The sequence below is a fragment of the Rattus norvegicus genome, chromosome 11 (assembly GCF_036323735.1).
Source record: "Rattus norvegicus strain BN/NHsdMcwi chromosome 11, GRCr8, whole genome shotgun sequence".
Lineage (NCBI taxonomy): Eukaryota > Metazoa > Chordata > Mammalia > Rodentia > Muridae > Rattus > Rattus norvegicus.
Genome location: NC_086029.1, coordinates 73,527,912 through 73,538,102, shown reverse-complemented (window position 1 = coordinate 73,538,102; position 10,191 = coordinate 73,527,912). Strand labels below are relative to the sequence as shown.

Sequence of the window (10,191 nt, the reverse complement as noted above, 5' to 3'; positions counted from 1 at the left end):
GAGGAAGAACTTGAGAGAAAAAAAGTAATGAAGCCCAACACATTAGGGAAAGTTGGCCAGGACAGAGATAGACATAATAAAAGGGAAGTTATGCTAATTGGAGTAATTTTGAAAAGAAGTAGACTTATAAAGCTATGGGCTGGAGGTTCTGGGAAGGCAAAGTTCTTATCTAAAAGAGATAGTTACTCCTATCTCTTTAGCATGGCTTAAAGTGGACTTGCCTTCTTGAGGTTGGTCCCTTGGCTAGGTGGTTAACTAGCCTAACTGCATTTATTCTTTTACATTTTGTGTAGTTTGAAAAGTTAGCTCTCTGCCCATGAGAATGAAATAGCTTTCCCTAGTGGATCTTCACAAGCTCTTGTGCTCTGAACAAGATGGCTGTAACATACCCACAGCATGATGTCCATTGGGAGAGAGTAAGAACTGAATTCAAATGAAATTAGAGGGACACGAAATTCTGAGCAGAAGTAGCAGAGCCCGGAAAACTCAAAAGGGGAAAAGAGCTACAGACATTCTGTGGGCGTGTAATTTAACCTGTGTGGATGGAAGGATCCAGAGACAGGAACATTGACAGAAGAAAGTCTTAAAATCAACAAGGCTGAGATTTCTCCTCAGCAAGTGGATGGCAAGGAACCATTAGTGGCATGAGAAGAGATGTCATGTCTCTGGAGATCTATGCTTCTTCCCTGTGTCTCATGGGCAGAGGACACACACAAGGCCAGACAGGAGCCTGACTGGTGCCAGGAGAAACTGGAGATCAAATACAGTTTGAGCTCTGTGCTTAATTAATCCCCTAAGGCAAGCCCAAATAAACCCTGAGACTGACACTATTCTTTAAATAACATTAACGCTGGCTTGTGTCGATTAATTAGGGAATTAATGAGCAATGGAAGTGCCCACTCTTAAGCAATTGGTCACTTGTGATTATTAGTATGCTGTGCAGTGTGATAGACTATAATACTTAATTTTGTGCACTAAAATGTAAAAAAAAATTAAGATAGAAGCCAATAAGGCAAAATTTTCTATCATAAAATTATCAATTGGAAAAGATATGTTTTAACTTCTGCACTAATTATTACCAAATGTTTTCATACTAGAATGAAAATAAACCCACCATGACTGGCCTAGGATACCTAAGGACTGAATTACTCTACATAATAAAAAAAATAAACATATTATGTTATGTGCTTTAAAAATACTAAGAAAGAACATAGTCTTCATACACACCTGTTATCTAAAACAAATATGTGAGCCAATAAGCAAAGGAATATGTTTTCCACAAAGCTGGAGTAACATTTAAACAACCACTGCTGTTAAGAATCAGGCTACGCAGACACAAAAGTAAATAAATAACTTCATTTGTATGAACTGAAATGGAAATCGCTACCCATGGCTCTGAGTTAGGCTTCTGCTTATGAGCTAGCCGTTTCCCAGCAGGCAACGCACTTGCTGACAGAAAAACTGCCTGATGCTGTCAGTAATACAATGGACTCTCAGCATTTTACACTGAGAACAAAGTGTCATTGGTTAGCAGTCTCATAGGGAGATAATCACAGGAATAGAACTGGCTTAGGGCACTGCAACGTCACTCACTGGCAATAATGGTACCCAGTGCTATGCAAGTGCTGTTTAATGAAACCAGAAATTTCTGTCTTCACTCTTCAGGTCTGGGAGACTGAGGGCTTACCCTGCATTCTGATCGTAGAGGGCAGTCATGACTTATGCTGATCTGAAAACATTTAATAAAGAACGACACACCGAAAGACTTTTAAAGACATTCGTGCAAACTGGTGTTATAAAAAGTACACAAGATGAAAACAAAAAGTTCTCTCCATGTGTGTTCAATGATTAATTAGAATTTCAAAGGACTAGATACTACACCACTCCTGCCACATGCTTAAACCTAGAGCATACTGTGGTTAATTGGGCTTCAGCTGTACATTAGTATACACACAGCATTTGGAGGTGGAGAATGCTGTGTGGCAACCCATTTTTTCCAACACACTCAACTCCAGTTGAAGGAGTGACTCACTGAAAGAGAAGACATTTTAGCATCACTTATCTGTACTGTATTAATAGGCCCTGCTAGGATACAGCCACATCTTTTAGAGTTATGGTCAACTTATAGAGAAAAGAAAATCATTTTATATTTCTGCCTGTATTTTCTATTCATCTCTCACTTGTTCTCATAATGGGACAGAGAGGGTAGGGTGGGATTAGAAACAGGAAAGAGTAGAGAAGCAATATACACATAATGAATGACAACATAATCTTAGGATGACCCTCTGCGAATGATAGGACAGAAGACAGAGTTAGTAGCAACTGTGTAGTAGATGAGAAGATGCTAGAAGTATTTATCAAGGCAAACTTTCACATCCTGTCCAGACGTCCTGTTCTGTCTTAGGAGAAGAAAAGCAACATTTTGTTCCTTGCATCCGTTTTAAGGGGAGTGGGCATCTTCCCCCTGCCTCTGGGCAGAAGCTACCAAAAGGAAGCTCTTCAGGCAGAGCAAGAACTTCTGGGGCGATGGTTGGCTCCAAGCTTCTATTAGTATAACTCGAATCTTGGTTGTTTGAAAAACATTTGGTAATATTGATAATCTCAGCATGTTCAAGGTCATGAGTGTGAAACTTTTCACCTATTTCTCAGGGACTAAGAGGTAAAAAAATTAAAGCTACTAACATTAGCAACTCATGTCTCCTCAAGCCTGTTTTGTGGCCTGGATGAAAGACTAGTAGAAAGGGACAAACCTGGGTGAAGAAGGACAACAAGGTGGATAAGTACAGCGTCCTTGAATTCCTATAGGTGTTTCTGATGGTCAAACACAATGCAGTTATATGATCCTAGAAAATTCTAGAGGGCTCTACAGTATTTTTAGAATTTCATCCTGAAGAGACTTTAAATATTTGTTTTTACATTTATACTTGCAAAATTTATTTCCTCTCTGAAGTTCTAGAAAGTCATAATTTCAACTTTATTGAGGTTTTAGGCAAATCTGTACATGTGTTTTAAAGCATGCTATAAGACGTAAATGTCTATTCCTTATGAACTTTCTTCTTGTAGTGGATAAAGTTGGAAAGAGCTAAAAGATCTTTGTTTTTGTTCTGTCCTCTTAGTCACTGCTATGTAGATGTGGTGAGCTGATATTTTCTTATCTTAGAGAATAAATAAAAGTATCCTTTGATAACTGTTCACTTTAAGATTTTTATCTTTTAGTAGACATACAAAACAATGAGTTTCTTTTTGGCAATCTAATACAACAAAAATCCCCTTTTAATTAGCTCTATTAACCGTTTCTTTTCTTTTCTTCTTCCTTCTAGGTAAGTCCTGCCACTTTAAACATCCCCAGAATGTCCTTTAGCAAAGTGGTAAGTTTTTCCTGTGTTATGATTTTCATTGTCCCAGGCATGCAGACATTATCATGAGTTTTTAAGTTGCATTTGATATCAGCTAATTTATTGTTGTTAAATTACTAATAAAAAACCTTGGCCATAAATTAGTGAGGCAAATCTTTTTGATCCTTTGATGATCCTAGATGCTTTGGGTTGGCACTGACAAGGCAAGTCCACTGGTGTATGCATGGGAGACTCTCCCAAGCTCTTTCTGGGCAGTAAACTTTATGGTCTGGGATTGCAGTTGGCACATGGTGGGAAGTTAAAGAAGATTACATTTTTAAGCATCAAATTTTTAGAACCCTAAAGGTAATTCCCATGAGAATAAAACCTTAGAAGCATACACACACACGCAAAAGTTCAAATCAAATATCAATTCTATGGCAAAACTCTCAAAGGAAATTTAAAAAAGAGGTAGTGAAATTTAGAACTGAAGTTCACAGAACGTGTCTGTTTTGATTAGCACTTCACAGAAAGGACATTCACACAGCTGTCTTCATCTGCTAGAATTAGTTTCAGTTCCATTAAAAGAAGCATAATTTAGTTCTGGATACCTCAGTCTTTATAACCAGGACACTGCAAGTTGCAAGGGCTTTTGAGTCATCTACCTTAAGAAGAGAGTGTGAATAACAGGCTGAAATTATGACTTCTTTGTATTGCCAGCTATTTCAGTGTGTGTCTTTGGTTTCATTGCTGTGTTGTACATAATTATCCTTCTACCAGCTCCTTTCTCAGCTGTTTCTAAAGACCATTTGAGACGCTTTTCCCATGAGGTTGAACATTCATTTTTTATGACATCAAAACAAAATAACAAGCAGAAGGGAACCAGAAAAAGAGGCCTTTCAATTCTCAAACTTTAGCGTGACTATTATGTGAAAAAGAATGAAAAACAACTTTACATTAGGTGTCTCAACTCTCCTGCATGTTACATTACTGTAACAGGCACCAGTGACTGAATTAAAGAAAGCTACCTGACAGTGGGTAAATTCCTCTACATGAAACTATGTGAAAATAACACGACCAACTCAAAAATAAATTCACATACCTGTTACACCCTTTAGGTCTCATGAATTCTTAAATAGTTTTTGATTTACATCCATCACAAGAACTAAAGACTCTTTGCATAGCATTACCATTGGAAATTTGTCATTAACTTGTCTCAAAAGAAATGCGACTAATTGACTAACTCAATCTGCTATGTGTTTTACTGGTACCCCCAAAGAGCAGGTAGAGCTCACCTAAATTAAGCAATTAGAAAAAGAGAGAGATCTTCTATGCTTCTTGTTTCTGAGTGAATCGATGAGGAGAAACTAAAAATAAAAAGAAGTTAATAGATTTCTATCAATTTTACACGCACGCGTGTGTGTGCGTGTGCACAAACACACACACACACACACACACACACATATCTCCTTTCCTTCTTGGGATGGTGTAACGTGTGTGTCCAGATCTGAGTTGTCAAGATTGTTGACATCTGTAAACTGACACTTTTACTTGCATGTACGAAGGGTATGTGGCACCTGATAATTTCTTTGACTAGAGTCATGGTAGTTGTGTCAACAAACCTGCCACAAGAGCCGCTAAGACATTCTGCAACTTCATTTTTGCACCTTACATCCGTTCTTCTTGGTGTGTTTTGCACTTCTCCTCTATACCATGAACGACAGTCCTGAAACTTATGCTTTCTGATGCTTTTCCTGCATTAAAGGAAAAGAGAGAAAGTCAAGAGGTCTGTTTATGCAGAAAAAGAACTTTGAGGGAATTTATGGTATAGGTGAAAGAGAATTTCAGAGGCCAGACGTAGAAGCACACAGCCATAATCCCAGCATTCTAGAGGTGCAAGGATCATGTCTCAAACCCACAAATAAATGCTTCTGAAAAAATACCTTTCTTCGGAATATGTAAGACACACTAGCCAGAGTGTTTGCCTCCCATTACTGTAAATAACCCCCGTCCTCAGTTTGAATTGAGTAAGTATAGGTTGAAAGAAATAATTTATTTTTCTAAAATGAAGGAAAACCGAGTATATTTTCTCAATATCATGACGTTAACAGAATGTATTTTCTGATGAATATATGCTTTACAAATATTTTAGACTCAATAATCAGGATCCTTAAGGTGTAATTCCAGATTGTTTAAAGTTTCCATGAGAAAAATTAAGAAACATGTTTTCGACTCTTGAAAAGGTAAACTCTCACTGCTTAAGGGACTGAACCAAGCCAGTTCTTGAAGATGCTACACGGGCTCTTTAGTGTGCAGCCACTGAAGATTCGTAAAGTCTCATTGGGTGAAATTAGACACTTTAAATATCATATTTGATCATCATTCTCCCAAATGAAGCCAAGCTGCACAGTTGAGTGAAGTCCTTTCTGAGGCAGCAAAGAGCTTTCTGAAAGACCGTTAGTGTGTTTAACACTAGACACTCAGTTGTTCTGTAATACGTGCTTTCAGTTTCAACCAGTGTGTCTGTTGGAACATGTACCAAGTATGCTAAACACAATGTAAGCTTTAGGCTAACAAGGATACATCGAATAGCTGCATAATATTTTGTACTTATATGCCCATAATCATATGTAGAGATAAGTTACTTAAAATATCGTTAAGTTTTTGGATATGTATATTTTACATCTTGAACACATACCCCTTCATATACCCTAGTCTCTTTTTCTCCCCCATCTTCTCAAAATTCCTCTTCTCCGTCTGCCTAGACAATTTTACTTACGCTTTCTTCCCATATTTTTACATAATTTATGTATCTTTATAAAGGGTAAGTGAAAGAAAGCATGACATTTTTCTTTCTGTGAGCAGCTTACTTAATATGATCACCTCCAGTGATGTCCATTTTCAAATGAATAATGTGATTTTCTTCTCCTTTCTAAAAATTTCCTTTTTACTGAAATTACATTATTTGCTCATACAATTTATCCTGATTGGAGTTCCCCTTCACTCTACTCCTTTGGCTGCCCTTGTAATTGGAGCATAGATATCAAGAAGTGAAATGCCTTCATGGCGGATAATTTCTTTGATAGATATTTAGTGACCTTTCCTATCTCTTTTGATGAGTTTTGTTTTGAAGTCTATTTTGCAAGATATTAAGTGACTACACCTGTTTGCTTATCAGGTGCATTTACTTGGAATATCTTTTTTCTTCCCTTTACTTTGAGGTAATGTCTCTGCTTGATGTTGAGCTGTGTTTCTTGGATGCAGCAAAAGGATAAATCCTATTTTCACCTCTATTATGTTAGTTTGTGTTGTTTTTATTGGGTAATCGAGACCGTTAGCATTGTGAAATCTTAATAACCAATTACTGTTATTTTGTTGTTGGTGCTGGTGGTAGTGGTTTCCTGTTTTTTGATGGGTCTATTTAACCTCTTTAGACAGGAAATTTTTCTACCAACATCCTTTGTTGATAAATATTGTTTAAACTTGACTCTATTGTGACATATTTTACTTTTCATCTATGTTGATTGAAAGTTTTGCAGGGTGTAGAAGTCTAGGATAGCATCTGTGTCTCTTAAAGTCTGTAAGTACATCTATACTTGCCCTTATGGTTTTTTGACTCTCTATTGAGAAGTTAGGTGGTAATTCTAGTAGATACACCGTTTTGACTTACTTGGCCATTGTCTTTTGCAGCTTTTAATATTCTTTTGTTGTTATTCTATATGTTTAGTGTTTTTATTATTATGTGGGTAGGTTACTTTCTTTTCTCATCTAGTCTATTTGTTGTTCTCACTTTTCTTGTACTTTTATAGGGATCTCCTATTTTAGGTTAGAAAATTTTTCTTCTATGATTTTGTTGAGAGTATTTTCTGTAACTTTGATTTGGGATTTTTCTTTCCCCTTCCCCAATTCCTATTGATGTTAGGTTGTTCTTTTTATAGTGTGCCAGAATTCCTGTATGTTTTGCATCAAAGGTTTTTAAAATTAACATTTTCTTTGAACAATGTATCTATTACATCTCTCTCCTGAGAGAGATTATCTCTTCCATCCTTTGTATTCTGTTGGTGAAGCTTGCTTCTGTTGTTCCTTATCAAATTTCTAAATTGTTCATTACCAGTGTTCCCTCAGTTTTGTGTTCTCTTTTTATTCTTTTTTCTTTATTAAGTAATGAATTTATATTATATCCTGATTGCAGCTTACACTCTCTTCTCATCTCTCAGTTCTTCCTTCTTACTTCCTGTCTTCTCCATCTGTTCTCCTTTTCTCCTAAGAAAGGGAGAAGCCTCCCAGAGAATTTTTTCTATATTGATTCTATTTGTATTTTAAGGTCTTGAACAATTTTATTTATTTTCTTCCTTCAAGTGTTAGTTTGTGGAGTTTCATTTGATTGTTTTGGGTCTCTGTAAGGCATTTATTCATGCCCTCTTTGAGGACCTCTCTCATCTTCGTATAGTCTTTTACTTATATTTAGCAATGTTGGAATATTCAGGGCCTGTTGTTGAAGTACATCTGTGCTCTAGTGGACACATAAGGCTTGGCTTTTAATGATTGTGTATTTTATGCTGGTTCGTAAGCAACCGGGTTTAGAGTACTTATAGGTTTAGATGTGATTTCTGCATTTATTTATTTATTTATTTATTTATTTATTTATTTATTTATTTATTTATTTATTTTGGTTAGGTGGGTGTTTTGTTCCTTGGTTTCTGTTTCCCCTCTAGATTTTTGGTTGCTGTGTGTTGCTTGTTTTTCTGCCTTTCTCAGCTAGTATGTTCACAGGTATTTCCTGCTGAGGTACTGGGATTAGTTAGGGACAGAAAGATTGGAAGAGAAGGTTTTTTGACCTCTTTGGGGATGGGGTCGGGAAATCAAAGAGTGTCCACAGCAGGTGGCTTATTACAGAGCTGGGGAAAAGACTGGAGGATTTGATCTCAGAAGCAGTAGAAGCGTAGGTCCACCTTTAGTCTACCTTTTACTCTGGGAGAAGCAGATTTTTGTTTAGCAGGATGTGCCTGTTCATGTTGCGTTCTGGGGCAAAGCAATAGGTGAGGAGGGTAAGGTTAGAAATGGAAGAACTGTGGAATACAAGGAGATGGATGGGGCAGGGAACATTGTCAAAGGTTTTCTGTTGCTTAGCTGTGCATGACACTGGTGGATTGATTCTAGGGAAGAAATAGAAAAGAGAAAGTTTGTGGGCAGCCTACCTGATAGGTGTAGATTTTATTCTTCTATATGGTTGAAAATTTCTCCATTGTAGCTGTAGCCCATTTTCTTTATTCATCATTATACTGTTTGATACCTATGTTGGTTCCAGAATCATACTACATTGTTTAAAAGAAACAAAAATTTATATCTCAAGAAATATGTTTCACAGTCTTTAATTATAGATAACAATTCCTTTGTTTAAATTTATTACATTTATTTCTGGGTGAGTGGGTGGGTGAATCTATATGGATTTCAGGGCAACACAGTACATTTGATCCTGTCATTTCTACAGTGTGGATCCCAAGATTGAACTTAGGTTGTTACAATTGTCATTAAGCACCCAGACCCATTGAACAATCATGCCAGCCCTAAGTATCCTTCTTGATGGAAAAAAAATCACTAATAAAACTTGAAAGCTATTCACATTTTTATTTCCTAGAAAACCCATAATCATACTTTATATATACTAAGTACAAGACTGGTGAAACAATTGAATGAATGAACAAATGTCTATTTCTTCAAAAATATTTCTTCAAAATTGGTTTACATGATCCAAATGCAAACTCCAACAGAAATTTAAAGCCTGATTCGTACAAAATACTTTTATATATTTTTTGGTCATAAAACTATAAATAGGGAGAAATTACTCATTGGTTAAGAGCACTGACTGCTCTTCCAGAGGCACTGAATTCAAATCACAGCAACCACATGGTGGCTCACAACCCTCTGTATTGAGATGAGTTGCCTTTTTCTGGTGTGTCTGAAACAGGTATAGTGTACTCATATATAATAAATCATAAAATAAATCTTTAAAAAAATTCACCAACAATAATTTTTGGAGAAATTGTACTAAAATGTAGCAGAAAAAGTAGCAGGATAAGTATAAATCACAAAATTTTGGATATAGAAACACGTGTCTTTAATATGTACATTTGGCAATTAAAAGAAGGAACATTAGGAGTTCAAAGTCATCATCAGTTACATGAATTCAAAGACAGCATGGGCTGCATAAAACACTATATCAAAAATAAGTAAGAAATAAATAAATCAAATAATTGGAGGTTAAAGAAGTGGATTAGAGGTAGAAAGCATATACTAATCTTGCTGAAAACCCACACTTAGGTAATTACATGCACTTTACAAACAACTACAACTCCTCTGAGCGCAGAGCACAGATTATGCCTGTGATGGCTATTCCTGATTTTCAACATGGTTATTTCTGGAATGAACTACAATCCAGACGGAGGACATACCTGTGATCCAGATCTTGAGGTTGGAAAGCACAGGCTTTTGACCCAGATTTTGACATGAGATGACATACACTTTTGATTTGGACCTTGAGGAATAGTGGCCAAGAAGGGCTTGGGCCCAGACATGATGCTACATACATTTAATCATCCGAGACAAATGCAAGCAGATCTCTGCATTCAAGGCCAGCCAGGGACAGAGCAAGTTCGAGGTGAAGAAAAGCTTAAATCCAGGTATGGTGGTACATGACTTTAATACCAGCATCCAGGAGACAGAACCATGTAGATCTCTGCATTTAAGATCTGTCTATAGAGAAAGTTCAAAAACAGCTAACATCAGGCAGTAATGAGTTGGAAATCAAAAAGCTGGTGATAATGTAATAGGAAAAGGTACCATTTTCCAGCTCCAA

The 10,191-nt window shown here is 36.5% G+C and overlaps 1 protein-coding gene across 2 annotated transcripts in view; it reads left to right on the top strand.

The window, feature by feature from the left end:
- The window catches only part of Lsamp (limbic system-associated membrane protein), a 2,169,735-nt gene that overhangs the window by 684,917 nt on the left and 1,474,627 nt on the right, over positions 1–10,191 (top strand). The window lies entirely within an intron of this gene.